Source organism: Cryptotermes secundus, unplaced genomic scaffold, assembly GCF_002891405.2.
Source record: "Cryptotermes secundus unplaced genomic scaffold, Csec_1.0 scaffold286, whole genome shotgun sequence".
NCBI lineage: Eukaryota > Metazoa > Arthropoda > Insecta > Blattodea > Kalotermitidae > Cryptotermes > Cryptotermes secundus.
In genome coordinates, this window is record NW_019736399.1 from 434711 (window position 1) to 460609 (window position 25899).

The window sequence follows — 25899 nt, forward strand, 5'->3', positions numbered from 1 at the left end:
TGTTGCTCATATCCATTCCACGGTCTCACAAGCCAGAGTATCGTACTGTTCCAAGTCCCCGCTGTTCAGAAATTCAGATCCAACGCATGTTCTTTTATTGGGATAATTTCGAAATGCTGTAGAGCGGTCTGTTTGAACCTTGGGGTCCTTACCCTTTGTAACCGGGCCTCTTCCAATATTAGCTCACTTCTTACCGTGCGAGCACTCGCTGTGCAGTGCACCTCCCATCTCTTGCTGCCACGAATAAACCAATTGTGTTAAGTTTGATGAAGTTCTAAAAATAGCATTCAAGATTAATACGGTCACAAGATGAGTCTCCCGCAACGCCGCAAATACACGGTGGCTATACAAAGGGCTGCCTTTCCTTCGGTACCACACGCACAAAAAGCCCCGAGAAGAACTGTGACGTCATCTCCTTCGAACTGTTTCCACACACGTATACATTCGCTGTGCGGTTGCATTTTCTGCGAATATGAATTAATAAAAAAAGGGTAAAGTTCATGTGCTTAAATAATTAAGCACTACACCATGAATGTGTATAGGGGAGTGGATGTATAGATCATTTCCTTGACCTAGGTATTAGCTGGAGATGTGTTCAGCTTCACGCCCCGGCCGCTTTACTCCAAGAGACAGAGCACCCGGTACTTGTTCGATAGGAGGTTGAGTGGACCCTAGAGCCGGCACTTGAATTCCGACCCCTCGGTCTTCCAGCCCGTAGCCAGTCCTTATACACACTGCGCTATCCAGGATCACGAATTTTAAAATTGTGGGATATAAAAATATTATTAAAGCTTAATTTTCTACGCAGAGTTTGAAAAAATGAGGATCCCAACAAATTCGGCAAGAATCATTTTATATGTTTCAAAACTTGGTCTCGAATTATGCGAGATCTTCAGGGACGCGTCCTCGCCTACAATGCGACCGTACAGTTATTTTGTTACGAAATCCTTTATGCGATATCACGGTACAGAGAAAATTCTCAGAATATTCAAGTGCTGTGTCTTGACATCTGGGAATGTGACAATTGTAAAATCATAAAGAACGCATCAATGTACCGTTTCTCAAACTGAGGATTGCGGCCTACTCTACGTGATGTCGCCGAATTCCTCAAGAATTATTTAGAACACAAGTTGATTCCCAACGAAATTTTGACACATCAGTCGAATTTAACATAGGTGCCTTCGGAAAATGTAGTTACAGCCGGCAAAACACATGGAGAATGGTTTCATTATTATACGGGAACATTTGACAACTCACTGCAGGTGCAGAGGTTCCTCGTTTCACTGTACAGCCTTGATAAGATGCCTGCAACAGCGTCAACCGGCAGAGATTGGGTGGGAGAGGGAATCGCATCAATTTATGTACGTCTATTACTGTGCGCCGTTAATGCACCACAAAGTTTAAGAATCTGCGCACTAACGTCTCGTAGGAACAACTTCCAACTCTATCGCACTGAACAGTTATTAGGAATTTGATTGTGTTCACTCTGGGATGCAAATAATGACAAAATCAAGTTTGGTCAATGGTCATAAACTCGCCATAATTTCCGGACTGTCATGTAGTGTGACTACAGACGGGGTTTGGATTGGCATCTGGATTTACCGGACACTTATACACTTGTAACTACGCTCTCGTTAATTCAGGCACTCTTACTTCTTACTACAGCACACGGTCACTCATCTCAGATTTGTTTTCACTAGTCGTTGCCTGGTAACGGATCCAACAATGCGACGTCCTTACCGACGACTATCTAGCACCTAACCCATTGCTTCAACTGTCGAATCTCAACTGACTGAATCGTCAAAGTTACTTTACGACTGGCAGTTAGTCGCCAATCAGTTCGTCTCGCCACCAAGCCCCTCGAGGCTCATGACCAGAGCTTTCTTTCTGTAAGCGAATCCCTGCGGTCAGTGTCCTTATGTATTATCCTCTCTGTCGACACGATGGATTTGTCTCTTATGAATACGCTTCGCTTCGGCTTTGTAGAGTGTACGTACCGCACATATAGCGTATTATTGAAAACGGCAGCTTAGTCACTTGAACGGTAGTAAACTTGACCGCCGCCAAGTTTAAGCCTCTTATATTTTCTATGTGTGGCTTCGCCTTGTCCTATGCTGCGAGCATGTTCATTCTCATGACTTTGTACATCTGGTTGTTTATACAATTCTGTTAATCTGATTCAACGGAACTACTGATCCTCGTTATATAGCACCGGCACGCACCGCGCAGAAAACTTCTCTTCCACATTGCGTGTTCGGCCGCTGCCGGGGAAACCAACGTATCCACAGAGCCGTCCCCCAGCAACGGCTGTTTTAGTGTCGCCTGTTCACACAGCTGTTAATTAGCAATCGGTCTAAACAACTAAACTCCGTTGCTTTATTCGGCAAGCGAACTATACCGACCGAGCGGCCGATGCTTGTCCGCGAAGTTAGTGCCAACTTTAGCGGGTAAAGGCTGTCGCGTGGTCAGCGCAACGAATCCCCCTGGACATTAATTTCAGTTTTCTAGACCTGAGCCGCTACTTTTCCATTCAAGTAGCTCCTCAATTATCTTCACGAGGCTGACTGGACCCCGTTCCAGACCCACTACTTCTCAAAAAAGAAAAAATCTGGTAGCGCCGGGAATCGAACCCGGAACCTCTGGATCTGTAGCCAGGAACTCTTGACCACTAGACTACAGAAGCTACATGTCACATTACGAACGTCCGTCCGCTGCTTTATAAGCAGACGTCGTCGGGACGTATAACATTCTGTGGAAGTCCCTCTCTTTATCACTTCCATACCAGAAGCGAAGACTCATACTAACCTACACTTAGTGATGGCAAAGTTTAGAGCCACTAGTTTGGGACAAACGCCAGGCTGAAATTCAGAATATCACACACTATTACCCAAGCATTTGTTACGCTGGCGTCCCCTGCATATACAAGCAATGAAGTCCAAACTTTTAACAGAGATGCAAAATGCAGCATTTCGTACGAACTCGGGCGCTGTGTTCGTCTATATACCTTGAGCGATGTAATATAATTACAATTACATTCCTAACGGATTGCAGTTGCATTGAAAATGTAAACTTGTTTCAGTTTCTGTCTAATTTAACTTACAATTTTTTTTTATTTTGGATAACTTTCATCCGGACACCCTAAATAAACATTCAAACCTGGAAATGCTACAGTTTGTTCTTGCACGCGGCCCAGGTACACTGCTTACACTTCCCGTAAAGTCGTTTCTCTTCAAATGACAGGCCATACTTTAGTGACCGGACTTTGCTAGCAACCATCAGATCTCCATTAATTTGAAATCGATTTGTGCTGAGTCTACATCCGGAAGGGGAGGGTAAGGGAGGTTCCGTTGAGAACTAAATGATTTATCTTGGACGCAAACCCAATGGTCGTTATTTTAAACGTGTTTGGTATAGATAACCCCCAAAATCGCCCTCTCACTTTACACAAACTACAGGTTTTGTTCCAACTTCTCCGGCTTAGGTTCAGGTGTCTAAATTAGGCGCTCAAGAGAAAGTCGTCAACCAGGCTACCTCTGGACGGTCAGATATGAATCATGGCATGATAATCAATTATCGACGGTAAAGGAACTGGAACATTTTAAAAACAACGTACGTCAGTACAGCTTAAGGCTGGGGTCACACGAATGCACAAAATGCGTCCGTTGTAACGAAGGTACTTTATGACGGACGTTGCTGAGGACACCACACAGTTGCAGAATGCGGTGAGTAGTTTTTTGTCTGCAATGGAGCCAGAAGAAATCGTAGCATTCGCCTCTCCTGTTTATTTCTACAACGGACGTCACGAGGTTCGTTACAAAGGACGCATCTTGTGTGCTCGTGTGGCCCCACGAATTCTACGACACGACCAAATAAGGAAAAATCCCGGTGTTTCAGCCTGAAGACAGGCTGTTCTGAGATTTGTCGTGGTTTCCTCCGGTTCCTGCAACCAAATGGTGAGACTGTACCCCAAATTAGGTTTCCGCCGCTTCTTGCCATGCCCTTTTAAACTGGCTATTCATTGATCTCTTGCATTCCACGCTGTATACTCTTTAAGACAATGGCAGCATCGTTAAACAGTACGGACACCTGTCAGTACACAGACCATCATAACATTATTACGTTCCGCCGTACAATTACTGCACCTACCGGAAGGTTGCCCGCGGTAGCGTCGTTGGTTGAGGCACTATACTACATGCCGGAAGGTCGCGGGTTCGATTCACGATAAGGTCATCGAATTTTTCAATTGACCTAATCCTTTCAGTCGCACTACAGCGCTGGGGTCGACCCAGCTTCTAACAAATGATTATCAGGTCTGCCGGCGCGTAAGGCTAGCAACCTCACCGCCATCTGTGAGCGGACTGTGTAGATAATTTGAGAGCCTCGACGTCTCACAACCTTATGGGCCTCCATGGCATGTTACAGGGATATCTTTGCCTTTTCTTTTACCGGGAAATTTCCAATGGAACCAGTTGTGATCAGGCCCACTACTTACGAAAACTGTGTCATGTCACCTGTGTTTTCTACCTGCTTCGCTCATTCTTCGATCTTTATGATAGAGGCTACATGTTTCTCCGAAACGTCGGTTGGCTTTCAATGGACTACATAGCGTTATATCCCAGAATACAAAATTCCTCACAATCATCGCTATGAGAACCTCAAGTACTACAGAATCCTATCACCCCTTAATGATGACGTGGCAATGTAAGCCACTATCAGACGATATACCCCGCAACTGTTCTAGACACGGCATGCAGCGCAAAGGACTGCCATAATTACTACGGTCTATTACAGGTCTTCAGAGCTGTTATTCCTCCTGCGTCGACACAAAAGGATGTGGAACCGTTCCCACGAAACAAATCTCGCAAGCTTTGTCTTCAATAAATTAATCAGAGTTGCCACATTTGAAGCTAAAGGGCTTTCTCTTGTCGTTGGTGCAAAAGTTCAATCCGGCTCTACTTACAGGACTGAACAGTTTGGTCAGCGGTGTCTTGACTTGATAAATTGCGGCAACTGGAGTCACGGGCGATTTCATTCGGAGCTCCAGCACTCAACCCATTAATAAAAAAGGGTAAAGCTATCCCTGTAACAGGCCGTGGAGGTCCACAGGATTGTGAGATGTCGTGAAACGGTTTCTTGTATATCCTATAATCATTGTTTTCATATACTACATTGTATCTGTCATTTAAATGAACAGTAATTCATACCACGCAATTGCTTTGCTACTTACCTCAGTTAATACAGAACTAATGATACTTTAAGAGACCTACTACTATCTATGATACATATAAAAAGATGTCACTACTACCACTAGATAAAGCTAAAACAATAATTAATATACACGATACTGTCTCTGTATATGAGATCATGAACTGCCCCTACTGAAAGGAACTACAATAAAATAAATACTGTATCTACATCACTGGACTCCCAGTGAAAGGTCACTACGGTTACACCCCAGACGAGGATACCTGTGTGGGAATCCTTTATTATTTTTACTTTCTTTACCACTGATTATTATTACGAGATCCAAAATGATATAATGCGCAATGTAGATGTTTTAGTTTTAACTACTACCACGAACGGCGCTAGCTACGTATAGGGTATCTAAAACGCACACACTTTCTTTTCAAAATAGAAAATATATCAAGTCTGCAACAACTTATTACACTTTGGACAAAAGAAATGTTATGGACAGCAAAACCTGCGCAAAGTATACCTCAAAACGTTCTGAAAGCCATGATTATGATGCGAACTTATTGTGCCAAAAGAAAAAAGAATGCAATTTTCAGAACAATTTTAAGCTAGTTGCTGTATTTGAGGTTCTCACAGAGGTGGTTATGAAGAGTTCTATCTGCTGGGACATAACGCCGTGTAGTCTGTTGGAAGTCAACCGACATTTCGCCTCCGTCTTCAGGGCCGAAGAATAAACAAAGCTTGCTAACAGCTTCACGCTGGTTTCTTGCTTGGCTTATTATTAGACTCTGAAGATGGAGACGTATTCCTCCGAAACGTCGGCTGACTTTCAACGGACTATACGCCGCTATATCCCGACAGACACTTAAAAAATATATGATTTTCAGAGCAGTTAAGCAGGTTGTTTGATGTGAGGTTCTCAAAGCGGTGACTATGAACAGTAGTATCTTCTGGATGTGACGCCGCGTACGTCGGTATTAGTTCGCCGACGTTTCGGAAGAACGTACTGCCCCCTGCTTCCGACTCGAAAAGTAAGCTAAGTAACCGCAAATGGCAATCCTTGCTGCTTGCTGTTATTCGTTTGGCTTACTTATCGATCCTTAAGATAAAGGCACTACGACCTGCCGAAACGTCGGTAAGCTTCTAGCGGACTTGACGGCATGACATCCAAGGAGAAATACTCTTAAATTTGGGTACTTGTTGCATGTGCGAATTTAAATTTACAGAGAAGTGCATAACTTTTCAGACACTCTACACTTAACATTATGTACATGTTATATTAAGACACATAAAGACTAATAAATGTACACATCAAGAAAAGCTACAACAGTAAATGCCCCCAGGATTACATCCTCTGAAGACTGGCAAAATCAGAGAACAAATACACAAAGACTGGAAAAATGGCTCAAGTGAAGGAATTGCTCCAACTATACGAAGCAACGCTGAGACAACAAGTTGTATTGCATAGCCACTCCATCATTCACGTGGAAGTTGTCTAGGTGTTAAAGAGTAGTTCAACCTAGTTCTGTGTTAATGTGAGTGGCAACTCTAAAAGGCTACCACAACTCTATAAAGAAACATGCAACCCAGCAACTATGAGACACATATACGCAATAACCCCAGAAATACTGCACAGCCAAGTGCGAATGAATATACAACAGAACTGCCAAGCTTTATTCAGCGGTCTAAACAACAAAAATACTGCAACAGTATTCGTGGCACTTAGAAACAAAGACAGATCAAAAACAATCAAAAGTGAACTGCAACAAAGAAGATATTGTATTTACAATGTTTAAAATGTCTACCTGAAGAAATGTTAATAACTGCATGTGAGGAAAAAAGTCTGTGATAATGACGAGTTAGCAATATAAAAGATACAAACAACCAACTAACCAAAGGATAACAAACAGGAGACAACGGCAAAATGTGTGGCCAGCCATAACTCCTCGCCCTGTATATATACTGACTACACAATGCTCCAGCTACAAGACCTGCATTTGGTGCCAACTTTGAGATGCGGCGTCGAGTTACCTGGTCACGACGCTGCAACGTCTGAGTCACCAGCATCGGGGTGCGGCTACCTGCGGCGACACCTTGCATCGTGGGCAGGCAGGCAAATTAAATCAAGTCTCTCTCTGCTGGAATTAGCGCAAGAAATAACATCCTTATTTCACTCAATTAAAACCACTGTAAAAAATATATAAAAACAATTTGAGAATTCTGATTTTCGTCAGTTATCTGTTTAAAATGTGCCGCATAGAAAAAAACAATAATACGAGCTAAGAAAGGTGTAGAAAAAAAAGACATAAGGAAAGACTGATAAAAACAGAGAACACAAAAACAAAACAATGGCAAGCACGACAGAGGCTTTTACAATAGCTTTACCCCAACTACACGATAGAGTTAAAACCATTAAAGAACATTCCTTGCTGACAATGGATTGGCTATCTACGGCCTACACGCCTACACTAGGTTAAATGTGCACTGTAATTAAAACATATATAAGAATAGCCAAGCTAAAAAAGAAGGGATTTCAAAATTCTACAGTTGTAAACAGACGTATTTATGAATCTGCAAAATATCCCATTTCTTTCCAGCGCAGTTGCAAGAAAGTACCATAACGGGACACAAGATTTGAGGTTTAGACCGCAGGAGATGTTATTTTAACGTGCAAAGTTAGTCCACGCCATACGAAGTTGTTATCATATATAGAGCACATTTCCTTGTACAAGAATGGTAATTCTACCGACAGTCAAGATCACAGCCCACTTACATACATACATAACTATTACAGGTTCAGTGAATATCCACAGAAGCTTTCAATAAGCACGCCTCTTTACAGATTCAGTGCAGAAAAGAAGTATATACCACAACAGATATTCACGAAAGACAATGACTCTCCAAATGGATACGGCTAGAACTATATCCAGCCATGAAAGTGCCCGAAGAGCAATGCAGTCATGTACTGCAAGGCGTAATCAAAATCCAGTCCATAAACCGCATCAACCAAACACAACTTCGAGACTCCTTCACTGGCAACACAATGACACTACATCCTGGGGTGGGACACGTACTTTTTAGCTGGCGGGCCATACAGACAGAGTAGGCAAGCTTTATAGACAACGTATGTTTATCGACGTAAATTCATGCATGTTAACTCCGATCCCAACGTTAAAAGGGCACATGATTAATAAGAGTTTAAGAAACACGACACGACGCAAAGGCGTTGTTATATAAAACATTATTTCAACTATACGACTAATTAAAATATTGTTATATTGAAATATAATTGTAACGTTCTGACAGAAACACTAGGACTGGTGGGTCTGCTTTGTTCACCTCTCTTGCACTGTTAGTAACAATAAAATTCACAAACGGTAAGCGGACAAATTTACTGTACCATGTGCGCCAGCAGGGGAGGGCGGTAAAACCTGCTCCTCCCCAGAATTTTGAAAGAAATGAAAAATAAAAAAACCGATCCATAATTCAGGCAGTTAGTCACCGGTTTCCCACACCGGCGACTAATATTCCATCCCAGATCAGGTTATGTGAGATCAAACAAAAACAAATTCCGTGGCTTTTAGTCCGCAAGCGAACTATATCGATCGAGCGGCCGCCGCTTGTCGGCGAAGTTAGTGCCAACTTTAGCGGGCAGAGGGGGTTGCGTGGTCAGCGCAACGGATTTCCACGGCCGTTAATCTCGGTCTTCTAGACCGGAGCCGCTACTTTTCCATTCAAGTAGCTCCTCAGTTATCCTCACGAGGCTGAGTGGATCCCGTTTCAGACCCACAACTTCTCACAAAATCTGGTAGAGCCGGGAATGGAACCTGGGGCCTCTGACCACCCGACTACAGAGGCGGTCTGGTGATGTGAAATCTGTGGCGGAAAAAGTGATGGGGTTTTCTCCGAGTGTTTCGGGTTTCCCTGCCAGTTCTCAGTCCATCAGCTACTCAACATGCATGAATCGTCCCATCATTAACACTATATACAGTCGATGATGATGGCGTCATTAAATAACCAACAAATAACATTGCATATTAACACTAAACACTAAAATTATTTTAAAAAAAATCTTCTGTCCAGACTGCACTGGATGTGCCCTAAACTTGTTCTTAAAACGGCTTAAACCTTTGTAAGCAAATTCTAAACTGAGTCCGAATCTCGGGCAGGAGACTGACCTGCTATTCTTGACAACAGTTTTCACAATTTTTCCTTAAATCACCCGGGGATATAACTGAAAAATAACGTTCCTCCATAAAATTACCAACCTCACAAGTTTTAATTTCCCTAAGAAAAATACGAAATAAAACTGGACACGGTACTGCAAACTGATCCAATCTCTTAACTGGAGCCTTGGGGTATATGCAATACTACGGATTGCTAATTAATTTTAGCAGTCTCTGAAGTGCCAATGTGTGGCATAGCAAAATGCACAGTTTAGTTTAATTTCTGGTTACGTTATTTTAGTCACGAGTTTGGTTTGACTTGTTTTAGAGGGATGACAGTCGCGAATAAACAGCGCAGTTGAGTTTACTTTGAACTGACAGATGTGGGCGCACGGAAATGGATTTCTATGTGTCGAGAGCTTCTTGCTTGAAAAGTGTTTACATATAGCCTTTGGAAACGCACTGCGAAGAGGCTTGAACTGTACTTCAATTTTAGAGCGTCTAAAATTCTTTTCTTATTTGATTATTATTTATTTAGCGACGGTAGCACTAATGCTCAGATTATATAGCGTCGAATAAATGGTACCCCGGTTTAGAAAACTGAAATTAACGACCGTGGGGATCCGTCAATCTGACCACCACGCGACACCCTCTATCCGCTAAATTTGGCACTAACTTCGCCTACAAGCGGCGGTCGCTCGGTCGGTATAGTTCGCTTGCGTACTAAAACCACGGAGGTTTTTTTTTTTACAATAAATGGTATGATTACTGAGTAACAAACTAGAGATATTACCCCGACATCTGCCCTGAAAAGACAAGGAAACTACGAAAAGTCTGTCAGAAGAACTGATCACCAAGAAAGGTACAATGAGAGCCTCGATCAGTAGTGACCTCATGTCCCCCCTCCCCCGTCAAAAACCCGGCTGGTAAGGCATGCTGCATACACGCTGGCATTGTGAAACCAGGGTAGCGCTACAATTGGGCCACTCGTTCTCCCCAGAGTGAGGCCCTTATGTCGGACGTCTTCGATAAGTGCCAAAAATTGCGACTGAACCCATGGAGCCGAGCCCTTCTCGAGATGCTAAGAGTTGGTTAGCTACTCAATAAATTACCACCACTCGAAGATTCGTTAGTCCAAAACAGCAAGCCAGCCAACACTCTTACTTACTTACTAGGGCCGCGCCATAGCTCAAGCGGTTAGTCGCTAGCTTCCCATCGCGGCGGGCCGGGTTCGATCCCGAGTCTGGTAAAGTGGGATTTGTGGTGGGCAAAGTGACGCTGGGGCAGGTTTTCTCCGAGTACTTAGGTTTCCCCTGCCAATCTTCATTCCACCAATTGCTCCACAATCACCCTCACCTATCATCTGGGGCTGGTACAATAGGCCAGAAGTGACCGCAGCACAAGGGACTTAGTCCCACCCCATTAGCAATAAAAAACTAGGTATCATCCTTGCGATGGGCTGATCCCCGTCCATGGAGTCCTACAAACTATCTTAGATTAAGAAACTGAATGGAAACGAAGCGTTTCACGGAATCCTTATGCTCCAAGTGAAAGCAATAGAAATAAAAGTATTCCAACCTGATCCCGATAAGAACCGTTACGTTTTAGTAATCCCAAAGATAAAAAATAACACAAAGATGACTGTATTGAAATCATAAAAAAAGTTCTAGAGTGATACAATCAGCAGTAGGGGAGAGAGAGTACAAAACGGCTTCAAACACTGAGGTTGCGTGAATCCCGGTGTACGACCTCCCATTAATAAAGGCAGAGGGAAGCAGGGTGTACAAAAGAATGAACAAAGCAAAGCCCGACCTGATGTGACCCCCGTGGTACAGGAACCAGCTGACCATTTCTCTTGACAAGGCACATGGAGCTTTGTTCGCTGTTGGCCTATGAGAGGGGGACATATCCCGCACTGCACCGGGTACCTCCATGCGAGGATAGAAGAAAGGCCCTACAACCTCGCTGCACGTTATGGCGGTTAGAATTTCAGGCCTCTTAGGAACACCTAACAACGACTAGCGGGGCCCACAAGCATCTTGCAGAACTGCAAGACACGCATATATGAACGCGCAATGGGGTGTCTTTCCAGCCGCGTGTTTCATTTGCAAAAACTAATGAACACATTCAGACGAAAATCAATAGGAAGAGAAAACACTATAATCTAAGCTGTTGGATATGGGGTTCTCAGGGCGGTGAATGGGTTGAGATGCCGTGTAGTCTGGTAGAGATCTACTGACGTTCCGGAGAACATACCAGGGAAAACCAAGCATAGAGACATTGAAGAAAGCAGTCTTCTGGGATTTGGCACCGTGTATATGTGGTGTTAACCGACGTTTCGGAGGAACGTATCGTCTCCATCTTCAGGGTAGAAGAAAAAATATAAGAAATCNCTTGCTTACTGCTTCATTCTTCCTGTCTGGCTTGACTTCTTTTCTGCCATGGGGTGAGGCCGAGTCCACTTAGTACTGCGGCCACTATTGGCCTATTGTATCAGACCTGGATGCTAGTTGGTAAGCGTGGAGCAGTCGGTGGAATGTGAATTGATAGAAGAAACCGAAGTACTCGGGGAAAACGTGCCCCAGTGTCCCTTTGTCCACCACAAATCCCACATGACCTGACTCGGGCTCGAACCCGGGCCGCCACGATGAGAAACGGGCTACCTACTACTTAAGCTATGGTAAGTGTCTGGCTTGGTTTACTCTTTGACCCTAAAGATGGAGGCAGTATTTTCCTCCGAAACATCTGCAAACTACCAGACTACATGACGTCACATCTCGGAGGAAGTAGTCAACACTATCAGGCGACATGCCTATTCAGTTTATTTACGTAACGATCGATAAAAGAAGAGCAGCGTTTTCTGGGATGTGATGCAGCATAGTGTGGCAGGTATTTACCGACGTTTCGAAGGAACGTCAGTTGGAGACCTAGCAAACTACACGACGGCATCCTACCCAAGAAGACAGCGAGAATGTCAGATCTCTAGATATAACCATGTCACGTGTTTTAATCTTCAAGCTCAGTATAGTGACTAGGCTATAGGCTGGAAGGCCGAGGAACTGTTGTTCGATACCAGGTAGGGTACCCTCTAGGCTGCATCTGGGGCCCACCTTCCCTCATATTCTGTGGACAGTTTCTATCCCCTTGAGTAAAGTGGCCGCGCGGTGTAAGGCATGAATTGTGTTCTCCCGCTCGAACCCTGGGATTGTGGGTTCGAATCACACTCAAGGCATGGATGTCTGTTAGGTAACGGCCTTGCGACAGGCTGAACCCCCCTCAAAGAACTCTTACCGACTGTTTTAGATTAAGAAACTGAAGTGAAACAAAGAGCGGATGCCCCATGCTCCAATTGGGAGCAACAGGAATAAAGAGAACAGGAAAGTGGCCTAGGGCGTACAGATGATCACTACCCTCCAGCCAGTGCCTCCATGGTGTAGTGTTCAATACGAAAATGGACAACTTTCAACCTTACGCCCTCCAGACAGAAGACGGATTCCGCATGTCGAGTTCTGTATGATTAGCCAACTTAATGCAGGGCCATCCTTTCTCCCTGTTGCTTTGTACTGCTGCACTCCCCTGAAAGCGAGGACGGGTGTCTTGCAAAGCGCCTTGCCATTCAATGCACTGCCAGAAGCAGTCGCAGCTGCCGGTTAGCACAACTCAAGACACGAATGCTGCTACCTCGTGGGCTCGAACCATCCGGTAAGCACGCCATGTTACATGGCAGACACAACAAAGGAAAAAACCTTGATAGTGAGGCCTAAACAGGAAACAGAGACCGTTATGCCAATAAGAGTAATACAGCATGCCACAAAGCTACAGTAACACAGAGTAGAGACACCAGTGTAACGTACACTTCGTGTAATGGGCACAGAATAGACCGCCTCTGTGGTCTAGTGGTCAGAGTTCCTAGCTACAGATCCAGATGTCCGGGTTCGATTCCCGGCGCCACCAGATCTTCTGAGAAGTAGTGGGTCCACTCAGCTTCGTGAGGATAATTGAGAAGCTACTTGAAAGTAAGAGTAGCGGCTCCGGTCTAGAAAACCGGAATTAACGGGCGTGGGGATTCGATGCGCTGACCTCAAGACATCCTCTATTCGCTAAAGTTGGCATTAACTTCGCCGACAAGCAGCGGTCTCTCGGTCGATATATTTCGCTTGCGGACTAAAGCAACGGAATTTATTTTGGTATTCCGAAAGTACAAAGCAACGAAGCGTCTTGAACTCCTGAACTCGACGAGGTTCGGTGGAATGTAAACGACCAATGACAAATATAAAATATAAAAACGAGATAAAATTCCAGACTTTGAAGAGGGCAGAAATTAGGGTTTATTAAAATAAACCAACTCCATGGAGCTGAGTCCTTTGAGAAGCAGACAGTCGCTTAGACCAAGTTCTACCCTCCTTTCATCCCATGAACTATTTGAATTTTAATAATTATTATTTAAATTTATTAAATTAAAATAAATATTACATACAAAGAGATTTATGTGATGAGAGGATAGAACTGGCTCTGATCGAATCTGGTTGCGCATTCTTGTGTTCGTGATGATCATTCGGTTTCTATAGCAGGAAAACAGTTGCTGTATAATAATAATGTAGGTCAAAAATAACCGTACCCTCCAAGAGCGAGGTCAACTTACCGCAGTAGCTTAAAGTTAACAACCCACTTTGTGTGCTGAAGAAAACACGGCTTTCGATTGAGGTTACCATGACAATCATTCTGCCTACGTCTATACAGGCTGTCCCAGGAGGAAAGGTCAATATTCTCGGAGGTCAAAGTATCGGTCATTCTAAGCAAAAAAGTGTATATGTACATGTGTCCTTTCAGAAAGGTTTCCGAGATAAAGCTATTTCACTGTACACTGTACAGACGAGCAGCACACAGGTTGCACCGAGATAGAGCTATTTCACTGTATAGACGAGCAACACGCCATGCCCTCACATGAGTTGCACCGAGTAGAGCTATTTCACGGTACAGTACATTGTACACTGTACAGACGAGCAGCACGCCGTGTCCTGACACGAGCTGCACCGAGACAGACCTGTTTCACTGTACTGACGAGCAACACGCCATGCTCTCACACGAGTTGCACCGAGATAGAGCTGTTTCACTGTACAGACAAGCAATACGCCATGCCCTCACACGAGTTGCAAAGTGCACTGATGTTGACGGTGACTTTGCCACTTGAACAATAAATACCGGTATTAGAAACAGTACGTAATATCTCTTTCTCATTAACAATTTTGGAACTGTACAATGAAATAGCTCTATCTCGGAAACGTACATGTATACGATTTGCTTAGAATAACCGATACCATGACCTCTCTGAATACTGACCTTTCATTCTGGGACACCCTTTGTATCCTGAAAATCGGGAGGGTTATTTTACATGTCATCACAGGTAGCCTTTTCCAGTTACGACTTGAGTGGGCTTCCACTCAAAGAGTGGTGGTCAGGGCGATGATATTCGTAGTAACCTTCTCAGGCGTGTCCAAACAGCCACAACTTACGTTAATGGCCGGGCTGAGGGGGGGGGTAAATGTCACGCCGTGTTGTGTTTACAAACGCAGCAAGAAATATGTGGGTAGGACGACACCCAGTAATTCCTCTGCCTGGACAATAATTTGGAATTCGATCACTGGTCACTTAAATATCGGTATTACCCGATGAGACTTATTGTATCCTCCCTCCGTGAAGTGACAACACCGTAACCTGTACCTCCCCCACAAATATAGTTCGCTGTTGCCAATTTGCCATGCAGTTAGGAAAGTGATAAATGAGGGGAAGTGAAGGTGTGGGGGAAATCATCCAGAAGTGAAGTGAAGTGAAGATGTGAAGGGTACGTAAGTGTAGCGAAGCGGAATGATGGGGAGGTCATGGTGAAATCTGAGTGCACCAGATCATGACATTACACATTTCATTACTGTTACTGTTTAGTGTACAGTGTGCTTATTTTCTATTAATATTAATTTATATAATTGTAATTGTAGTTTTAATTACATTTGCATTGTATTCATTGTGTGCAGTGACATTTATTGTTTGTGCAAACATACCAACTCCGTGGAGTTGGTTTGTTAGTAGTTTCTTAGTCGGGACCCAGAGCCGGTCTGGACGACGTGGAGACAATTCTTGACTCTAACGGGACTCGAACTCCGAACCTTCGGTCGCCCAGCCCGTAGCCAATCGCTATACCGACTACGTTATCCCGGCTCCCGAAACAATTCACTGAACCCAACAAAAAGCGTCTGAAGAGGTACATTAAAACGCTGACTATTATCAGAAGAAAAATTCTCAAGTTCAACAGACGGCAAGACGTTAAGTACTGACATCTGATGATGCAAAGCAAAAAATATTTCAGAAGCAAAGACTGTACAGACAATGAGAAAAGTGCTGAGAAGTTTGGTAGATAATATTATGGAACTGAAGGGAAATCGTAGAATTAGGTTGAGTAACTATTGTAAGAATATCCACAATTACAGATATCAACAACATCCCCATATTTTAACGGATCAAATACACATCCAATCATAACACGTCAAAAATCAATGTCTGCTATAAGTGATGGATAACTTTCGCCAAATTCCAAAGGTCGAGTCATAAAACCTATTTTCCACGACCGCTCGTGGCGCCTCTTATCCCCAGCGTGGTTATTCGGAAACAGCTCTATTTAAATCAACAGTTCGCCAACAAGCGTCATAAACATTCATGGAAAAGAAGCTTAAAGCCGGGTCCAGACTTGTTGCGTATCTCCGCATCGTATCAGTGTGGACGGTACCCCGTATCATCCTTCCGTTGCAAAATGTTGATACGGGCTGTTCGCTCACTTGGAGGTCTTTTCCCGTCGCATTAAAGGGACGACACGTGTTGCAGTGGTGCCAGTCTGGACGTGTACGCGTTGCATCCCTACTGGCATAAATCGGTGATATCCACAAACGTCGTGATTTCTTTCTTGTTTCCTTTATAGCATAGTGATCGCTGCTACCTCCAGGTTAGGTGTACTCATTGCTGATTAAAATCTGGCTCGAAACTGAGATTCAGCTCGTCATTTCTCCGTTGCCTTCTCGGGAGAAATTTTGTCGCGTTGCATCGGTTGATACGCAACAAGTCTGGACGCAAGATTTTGTCGCGTTGCATCGGATGATAAGCAACAAGTCCTGACCCGGCTTAATAAAGTGCGGCAGCATTTTATGCAAATTTGAAATACTGCGATATAAAAAATAACAAAATTTCACTTCATGCGCAAAATTTGAAATAATACGAATCCCAATAAATTCGACAAGAATCATGTTATGGGTTTCAAAATTTTGTCTTGAACTATACGAAGCATCCCTCGCATAAAATGCGACCGCGCTGAACCTGATATTGCCGCTGGTTTCGTATGAATAGCGCAGAGTTCCAAAGTAACGACGTGAACTTCGACGCCACAAACCTCCCCTAGCGGAAGTTCATGTAACTGCATCATGTCAGCGGTCCATGTAATCAATGCCTAAAGGCTAACATAATTTCACATAAACCGGCTTCATTAAAGACACCTAACTTATTTTTACAGTGAGACTTTCTTGTTCGTGTTTTACACGGAAGAGCATTTGAATAAACAGTGCACATGCGGACAGGGTTCCTCTAGCCGTGCGTGCAGTTACTGACGAATAATGTAATGGCTATAAAATTGCTGTCTTGTTTTATAAATTAAATTTTCTTTGCAGCAGCGACTGGGATGTAGAAGCCACTGCCAAGGAATGACAGAAGAGCACACGGAAAGAAGCACATCCCTGTCACCAACAACTTCTAACCACACAAGTTTCTGGCACGTCCGGAAAACGTCCCCTGGAGCGTGGGCCGTCTTCACTGAAGTGCAACAACTAGAGACAGGGACTGTATCAGCTACTCGCACATCGGAGGAGTTCAAACAAAAGCACAATGTTGGTGACAGTTGCCAGATGTACAGCTCTTGTTCCTGGGCAGAAAACGGGTGGGACAAATAACCAGTAAGCACGTTATTAAACAGAACGCTCTTTTGCTTTATGGGAATGGACGGGCTGAAAGGTGGCTACCTCCAAAACATCGGCAAAATACCAGACAATACGGCTTCGCATCCCAGGAATAGTATTCTTCATGTTACTGTATTTCTGTAAATCACAGATAAAAAAAAGATCTTTTGATGGAAGTTTTGCTGAGAGGACACAAGACAAACGTCTTTGTGCCTTCTACTGTTTTTCTTTACTTAAGTTGGTCAGTTTTCCTTCGTCTTCTGTGAACATTTTAAAACAGAAGAAATTGTAAAAGGGACATTCATCATGGCAGAATGGCCGCTAACAGTTGAACAAAACATCAAGAGGAACTTTTGCTGAGGAGAACGGAGCTCCTGAACACAAAGAGTGGAAACGGCCGCGGGAAGAAGACGCTAAAACAAAGGGTGCTTTTGTAAGCGTCGTTTAAGTATTCCCAATCAGCGACACGTTCTGTCTAAAAGACCTCTGAGAGTGACGTGCCTTATAAGCAGGTCCCAGATTTTGATGACCTGAAAATATTAAAAAAAAATTACCTATAAAATGCCCAAAAAAATCCAAAATATGACCTAAAGGAGAAAGAGAAAGAACACTTCGCTTCCATATTATTCACATTTTAGAAAACATATGAAGAAAAATTTCCTAAAATGGCCAAAAAATGACAAGAAATACCCTTAAAAGTACAAAAATTTACCAATAAATTACACCAAAAATGAAAAAAAAAGACCTTAAACCAAAAAATGACAAAAAATTACCTATAAAATTTACATTTCTGTAACCAGCAGCTCATATCCGAGATTTATATATATTAAGAGCATCGCATAGGATACAAGGAAAAAAAAAAGATGACATGTCATGAAAATCCGGGCCCTGCTTATAAGGTAAAGTAAAACCCCTCGAGGATCAAAAGCCGTTCAGCGAAACCTGCGGTGAGGCTACTCTGCTTCCCGTCGTAGTCTTAGTAACTTTCGTTATCTCCCCATTATCAAAATTACTTAAATACCAGAAAAAGTATATACTTCCAACGTTATGATGCCGATACAAACAGATATTCACACTACCTACACAAGCCAGGAAGATATTTATTTTCCACTGTGTTTCAGCACATCACTCACTCATGGAGATGAACACTTCTTGAGCTGCCAATTGTGTAGCTACTCAATGACGTACCAGCATTTAACGGAACCCGAAGGATCATTGCCGTGTTCACAGGACACTCCACTGGTCCCTATCCTGAGCCAGATCAATCCAATCCATAGCATCCCATCCTCTCTAAGATCCATTTTAATATTTTTGACCCACCTACATCTTGGTCTTCCCAGAGGTCTCTTTCCTTCTGGCTTTCCCACCAATATCCTACACGCATTCCTCTTCTCCCCCATTCGTGCTACATGCCTTGCACATTTCTTCCTCCTTGGCTTGATCATTCTAATTATACTTGGTGAAGAGTACAAGTTATGAAGCTCCTCATTACATAGTTTTCTCCAACCTCCTGTCACTTCATCTTTCTTCGGGTACAAACACTCTCAGTCTATGTTCCTCCCTTAATGTCGGAGACAAAGTTTCACACCCATACAGAACCACAGGAAAATTATAGTTTTGTATATTGTAATTTTTATGTTTTTGGACAGCAGACGAGAAGACAAGAGGTTCTGGACTAAAAGGCAACGAGCGCTACCTTCCTGAATCAGGTTTCAGCATACATCATACTGAAAAACCCTCTAATTAACGCTATTTATATGGCTTTTGGGTATTCTAATGCTACCCACTACTGAAACAGGCCAATATCATATTTATGTAGTTACTATAGGATTCTGACGATGGTGTATAACACACAGAGATATTGGGTTTTCGGACTTTATCCATTGTCCTGGTTTTAAGATAACTAAGAAAAACACGACGTTTCGGAAACTGTTTCCGTCCTCAGGTGATCGACCAGTGATTGAGGCTAGCTCTTTCTAAGGGACTCAACAGAATAGGTGTTTTCCCTCACCTGAGGACGGAAACAGATCCAGTCTCCGAAACTTCGTGTTTTTCTTAGTTATCTTAAAACCAGGACGATGGATAAAGTCCGAAAACCCAATATCTCTGTATGATATTTACGCCTCTAACAAATGCAGTTGCTTAATGTTCAGTTTAAAATTGTCAAAAGCAAAGACTGGGGCTGGATACCTTTAAGAGTTACCTATTTGACCCCCCCCCCCAAAAAAACCCACCAGTTTTACGACACTAATGCGTTTATAAAGTCGCGCGTTAGACATGAATTCGTAATAGAAAAACGAATTTACCGTTATTTGAATGCAATAGTCAGACTCGGTGAGTTGAAACGACACGTCGTCTTGGTTCTAGCATCGCAGTCTAATGGCCGGTAGTTGCAGATGTGGGGTATCCTGTATACGTATTTAGAAACCTCCAAGAAACCATTAATGGGTGGATGAAACGGTTAGGCATTAACTTTGGCAACACTGCATTCTACCTGGACAGAAGGTCGCTTCGCTTTGGGTTCAGCTGCCTAACCCCACACGACAGTGCTACCAACTTCTACCCCACTTGAAACAGAATATGTGCAATACAAAATAGTTCCAGGCTTCGCTACTGGAACAGCACCAGAACTCAATCAGGATACAGCAGATGCGCCGCGGCCCTCCTTGTACAAGATACCTCCCTCTTTCTTCTTCCCCCCCCCCCGTCATTCTCTACAGAATATTCATGATGGGTCTCGGCGCCTGCAGCCAACGTTGTCACTCCTTCGCAATTTTGTTCTTTTCAACGCATGAAACTCTAGAATTCATTAACCTGCCAAATTCACTACGTATATGGTCGCAGTTGAAAAAAATCCTGTATATTAACTTGCATTCGTGAAAATAATCCTACTAAATTCATATTATGGTCGGTCACGGTAGCCGAGCGGTCTAAGGCATGTACTGTCTTCGCTCGCTTGGAAACCGGGATCGTGGGTTCGAATCCCACTCAGGGCATGGATGTTTAGTTTGTGTGTGTGCGTATTTCTGTGTTTGTGTACAGGTGCGACGAGCTGATCACCCGTCCAAGGAGTCCTAACGTATGTGCAAGATCCAGAAAAACCGAAGTGAACGGAGAAGTTCATGGAGGTAGGCCTAGGCCCACTGGGGCTGTAGTGCCAAGGGAAAAAAATCCATATTATACAATTAGATATTATAAAACGTTAATATTTTATAGCGTTCTAGGATGCGAACGAGTGTACTGCAACAAAAATTCACCGACGTTTCGGAGGAACATACTACCTCAACTCTGAATTATTGCCTACAACTTGCTACTTACTTGGTTTAATCCTTTATCCCGAACAGGCTTACGGTCTTCCAAAAATCCGGTGAACTTCCGGGGCTACACGGCGTCACACAGTACATTTCACAGTCACCGCGGTCAGAACCTCATATCCAACATTTTACTTCTGGGCGTGAGGATGGAGAGAGTAGGTTCCTCCGAAATATGTATCTATAGACCAAAATACACGGCAGTAACCTTCAAGTGTTATTTATGTTCTGTAAAATGAATCACGAACACGTTTAGGAAACTGGATCCGTTTCCGTCCTCAGGTGAGTGGGGAGACATCTACTCTGTTGGGTCCAGTGATTGAGGTTAGTTCTTTCTAAGGGACCCAACAAGTGTCTTCCTCTTTACCCGAGGAAAGGAGCAGATGAAGTTTCCGAAACGTTGTGTTATCTAGTTTAATAATGGTGGACGATGGACAGAGTCCAAAAACCCAGTAATTCTTAACCAACGTCCCCTTGATAAAGACATACACCCAAACATGAACGCTATTAGGCGTGAACACATATGTGTAATACGATAATGTCACATTCTTATCCACTTCAGTATATAATCCTTATGGCCACACTTCAAGAACATATACCGGTAGCTCCTGTGACAAGTGCAGTTATCACAATCTTGTTTCATACCTGATAAACTCAATTTCCTGTAACGTGACTGGCCTATGAGCTGTAAGCAATCCACATGCAACGTTCAAATTTAAAATGGAATGGCATTAAAAATAGAAATCAGATACAGGCGGACGGCAGTGAAGAGAGGAGAGGTTCAGGATATTGATTTAGGGGTTGCGTGCATTGAATCTGAGCCGACCCACCCCCTCCAGAAAACCCTGAAATCAGCATCAGAGCCATATTTGGCGATAATAACGCATCCTAAATAACATTATTCTTCATGCATTAAGAATGAAGAACTGAACATGTAACATGCAGACGAGAAATGACAAACGCATGCAGAATTTTAGAAGGAAAACACTGAATGGGAGAGGCCACTTTAAATAACTAAGCGCAGATGGGAGTATAATGTATATTATTGTATCATAACAATATGGACGAGTGAACTGGATTCATTTGATGCAGGATAAGGCCCAGTGGCGGGATCTAGTGAATACGGTGATGAACACTTGGGTCCCTTAAAGATAACTGAATTTCCTGACCAGCTGGGAGACTGTTAGCATCTACACAATATCGCTGCTCCGTTGGATCAATTATTTATATATTCAGAGGAAATATGACTGTCCAAATCCGAAATACAATTGTGACGTATCTAATTTCAAGCTAATTTTAAATGTATTCAATTACTGACATATATTTTGCGATCGGATCTGGTCTGCACTGTTACAATTATATGCTTACATCAATGTACACGTAACTACGTGACTGGAAGACCGATTTTCGTCTCTCTGGTGGGGTACACACCTATTCCCTTCGATACCACGTTCAGACTTCCTGAAACTTCGCATCCTCGTACCCAACAAATACTGGAGCTCTCTCTCAAGAAGTAAAATAACCGGGGCTTGAAGCTGAAGCTCAATTACATCTGTTGCCGAGGTTAATAATGCCTGGATCTTTACCTCCAATCTTCCATTCTTATCCATGGCTTGGAGCTTAAACCCACGGACAAATATACACTTAAAGAAATCATTCTTCTGGGATGTAGCACCGTGTAAATATGGTGTTAATCGACGTTTTGGAGGAACGTATCGACTCCATCTTCAGGGTAGGACTGCTTGTACCGGTTCTCACGGTCTCTTAGCTTACGGATTTCTTATTTTTCCTTCTACCCTGAAGATGGAGGCGATACGTTCCTCCGAAACGTCGGTTAACACCACATCTACACGGTGCCACATCCCAGAACATTGCTTTCTTGATAGTCACCGCCGTGAAAACCTCAAATCTTACAAATATACACTTGTGTTGTAGAGAAATCAAAAAAGCACGCCAGAATAACGCCTTCCCCAAAGTATAAGGCTCATGACTGGAACAGGTCTTCATCAAAACTGCCATGTATCGACAAAAGTTAGTAAACATCCATATTCATGCAAATCCCCAGAGCGGTTCTTCAGTTATTAATTGCTAAAAAGAGGATAGACAGGCATGAAACGCTAACGGCAGCAATTTTGCAAAATTTCGTTGAGAACTTACCAAAACCGCAATGGCCGCACGCTAGTATGTATGATAAGAATTCCAATGGTTGCACCGTCACAAGACAAATAAGATGGATAGAGCCCTTTTGGCTTCCGTTAGAAATGACTAGCATTTCGAAAGCGACGAATTGTGCGTTTATGTGAGGGTGTACCAACATCACTCAGTAACGTAAGTGGTTAATTCATCGTTACAAAATTATCAGATTCTACGATCTTAATAATATGCATCTTGTTGTGTGTTATAAACAAGGTACATGAAATGTATACAAAAGTATGCAGTCTACACAACAATATTCTGCATTCAAAACAAAGTAGACACTGTAGTAGTATCAGCATTTGTTTTCATTGACGCTATATGTTTCGACCCTCATATTGGGTCATTACAGGCGTACAATGATACCAGAATCAGTTGTTGAACTGCATCTATTTTCATCTAATTCTTCAATAAGGATCCTTATTGTGCAATATGGTGTCAATAAAACAAATGCTGATACGACAGTGTCTACTTTAAATACAGAATAATGTTGTGTAGACTGTATACGTGTACCTCGTTTATTAGATTCTATTTTCAACAATCATGCCAGACACCTCGGTGAACATAAGGGCATTTCTTCCCTAACGCTGCCTACCCAAGGCATAACTTATCCTTGAAGATTTTTTAAAAAATAACAAGAAAATAACCCGTTAGAAAGGCCGCGCCATAGCTCAAGCGGTTAGTTGCTGGCTTCCCACCGCGAGGGCTCGGGTTCGATCCCGGGTCTGGTCAAGTGGGATTTGTGGTGGACAAAGTGGCGCTGGGGCGGGTTTTCTCCGAGTACTTCGGTTTCCCCTGCCTATCTTCAATCCACCAAATTCTCCATAATCATAATTATACGGGGCAGGCTACAATAGGCCAATCAGTGGCCGCAGTGCCGAGTGGATCGAGTTGGACTCCACCCACCACCAAGCGCATTAAAAAGAAAAACCTTAGAACCAAGTGGTTACCACTACATAGCGCATGCTTTAACGTACCACATTTATACATTCTGCCCACACAGTGTATGGGTGGACAGCTTCAAGCCTATGTAGGGAACCTACCAGTACCCATTTCACATAGGCTAAGATGGGTCTCGGGTGCAATACAGGCTTGGTATTCAGTCACTATGTTGAACTATCCTGGCTCCGCCTAAAAGTAAAGGTATCCCTGTAACAGGCCGTCGAAGCCTATAGGGTTGTGAGACGTCGAGTTTCCCACATTTTCTATAGACAATCGGCTCACAGATGGCGGTGAAGTTGGCAGCCTTACGCGCCGTCCGCCCTCTACCCCCCCAAAATATTCCAAAAAACTCGTGGTACTCATTTCTGTTAGAGGCTGAGTCGACCCCAGGGCCATAGTGCGGCTGGAAAGATTAGGTCAACTGAAAAAAAAATCCAATGACCTCATCGGGACTTGAACCCGCGACCTTCCGGCTTGTAGCATAGTGCGTCAACCAACTATGCTACCGCGTGGCTCCGCCTAAAGCAGAACCATTATGAAATTCAATATCAGTTGAAAATCCAATTTATAAAACTGAAGCCAATCTGCATTCACATAATGAAGAGTGTAGGGACGCAGAGAAAAAGTGAGGATCTCGTGTCTGGGCCCCATAAAGAGGCGATGGATTAACGAGGAGAAAACGGATGGAGGATGAGCCGCTTTAAGGGCAACAGCGAAAGAATCGAATCCGGTAATCCAAACCGTGAATAAACATTGCAAACAGGATTCAAACTTACGACCCTGCTCGATGAATTATTTTCGAGTTTGTGTGGGGGGGGGGGGTCATTCGCAACTGGAAGATTTGAAAAAAATATGGTGCCTCTTATATTCGACAAGTCTGCATGCCTTCCGTCCAAACATAGCCCGAGAACCTCTAACCGGATGTCAACACTGGACAATTTTTACTAAAATTTCACAGCAAAATACAATTTCGGGTAAAATTGGTGAATAATAAGAGCCACTATGTAGGCCTAGGCGATCAAAGTCGCCGCGCGGTTTAAGGCTTTCGTTCGCTTGAACTGCGATGGTGGGTTCGAATCCCACTCGATGCATGTTATCTTGTGTGCCTTTATTCTGTGTGTAGGTAGCGGCCTTGCGACGGGCTGATCCCCCTTTCCAAGGAATCCTACCGATTGTGTATACTGGGAAACTGAAAAAGTGGCGAAGGTCCAAAGGGCTGCAGAGCCATAGAGAAAGAAAGCACAGCAGAGAGCAGACTCAAAGATTTTACAGAAACAACAGTTAGCTTAACCGACTAATATATGCCAAATATGTCTTTCGGGAAAATAGGTCTATAATAAGAGAAAAATACTAAAGCCAGCATATCACGACACACACTGAGCCCAGAAAACGTGGAAACACAACGCCGAAAGCAGGCCGGCTACTTATTCGGCCTTAACCCTCTTCCTTTCCGCTACGTCCAGCACCCGGTTCCGGAAGAGCTGCCCCTGTGCTTAACTAATTAACCACTATGCCATGAAAGCGTATGGGGGAGTGGATGTACAGATCCACATTTTCTTGACCTCGTCACTTGCTGAGGGTGTGGTCAGCTTCACGCCCCGGCAGTTTTAACCAGCGGTACCCATTAGACAGGAGGTTGGGGGGGCCCAGAGCCGGTCTGGACGGCGTGGAGAAAATTCTTGACCCTACCGGGACCCGAACTCCGACCCCTCGGCCGTCCAGCTTGTAGCCAGTCGCTATACCGACTGACCTACCCCGGCTCAGCACATATCGGCGCCTTAAACATTCTCCTGTGTGACGTAAATAGGAATATTGAATGTCTCGTAGATTTGCATTAAAATGGACATTGTTTTACTCAACTTGGTACTCTTAGTTTGCCAATACAGCTCAGGCTTAGAGGGGGGGGAGCGGCCAAAGGTCCTTTGTGATATACGCCTCTGCACTAATGGTTTCCCGATAGGACGGCGCAGCTCACAATGGGCCCAGGATGCATTCAAAGTCATTAACACACGGGACAAAACACCATCATAGTTTCTGAATTTATCGGGGCTACTGTTCGAGAGGCTAAAGGTAAAGTTGTCCCTGTGCTTAATAAACTACGCG

At 43.6% G+C, this 25899-nt stretch overlaps 1 protein-coding gene across 9 annotated transcripts in view; it reads right to left on the minus strand.

The window, feature by feature from the left end:
* The window catches only part of LOC111869832 (RNA-binding protein Musashi homolog 2), a 389564-nt gene that overhangs the window by 50546 nt on the left and 313119 nt on the right, over positions 1–25899 (minus strand). The window contains exon 2 of one of the 9 annotated variants that reach the window (XM_023861653.2): positions 7225–7331. The exons of the other annotated variants lie outside the window; for them this stretch is intronic. The gene's annotated coding sequence lies outside the window, so the exon portion shown is untranslated. The remainder of the gene's footprint in view (positions 1–7224; positions 7332–25899) is intronic. 9 annotated transcript variants of the gene reach the window in all.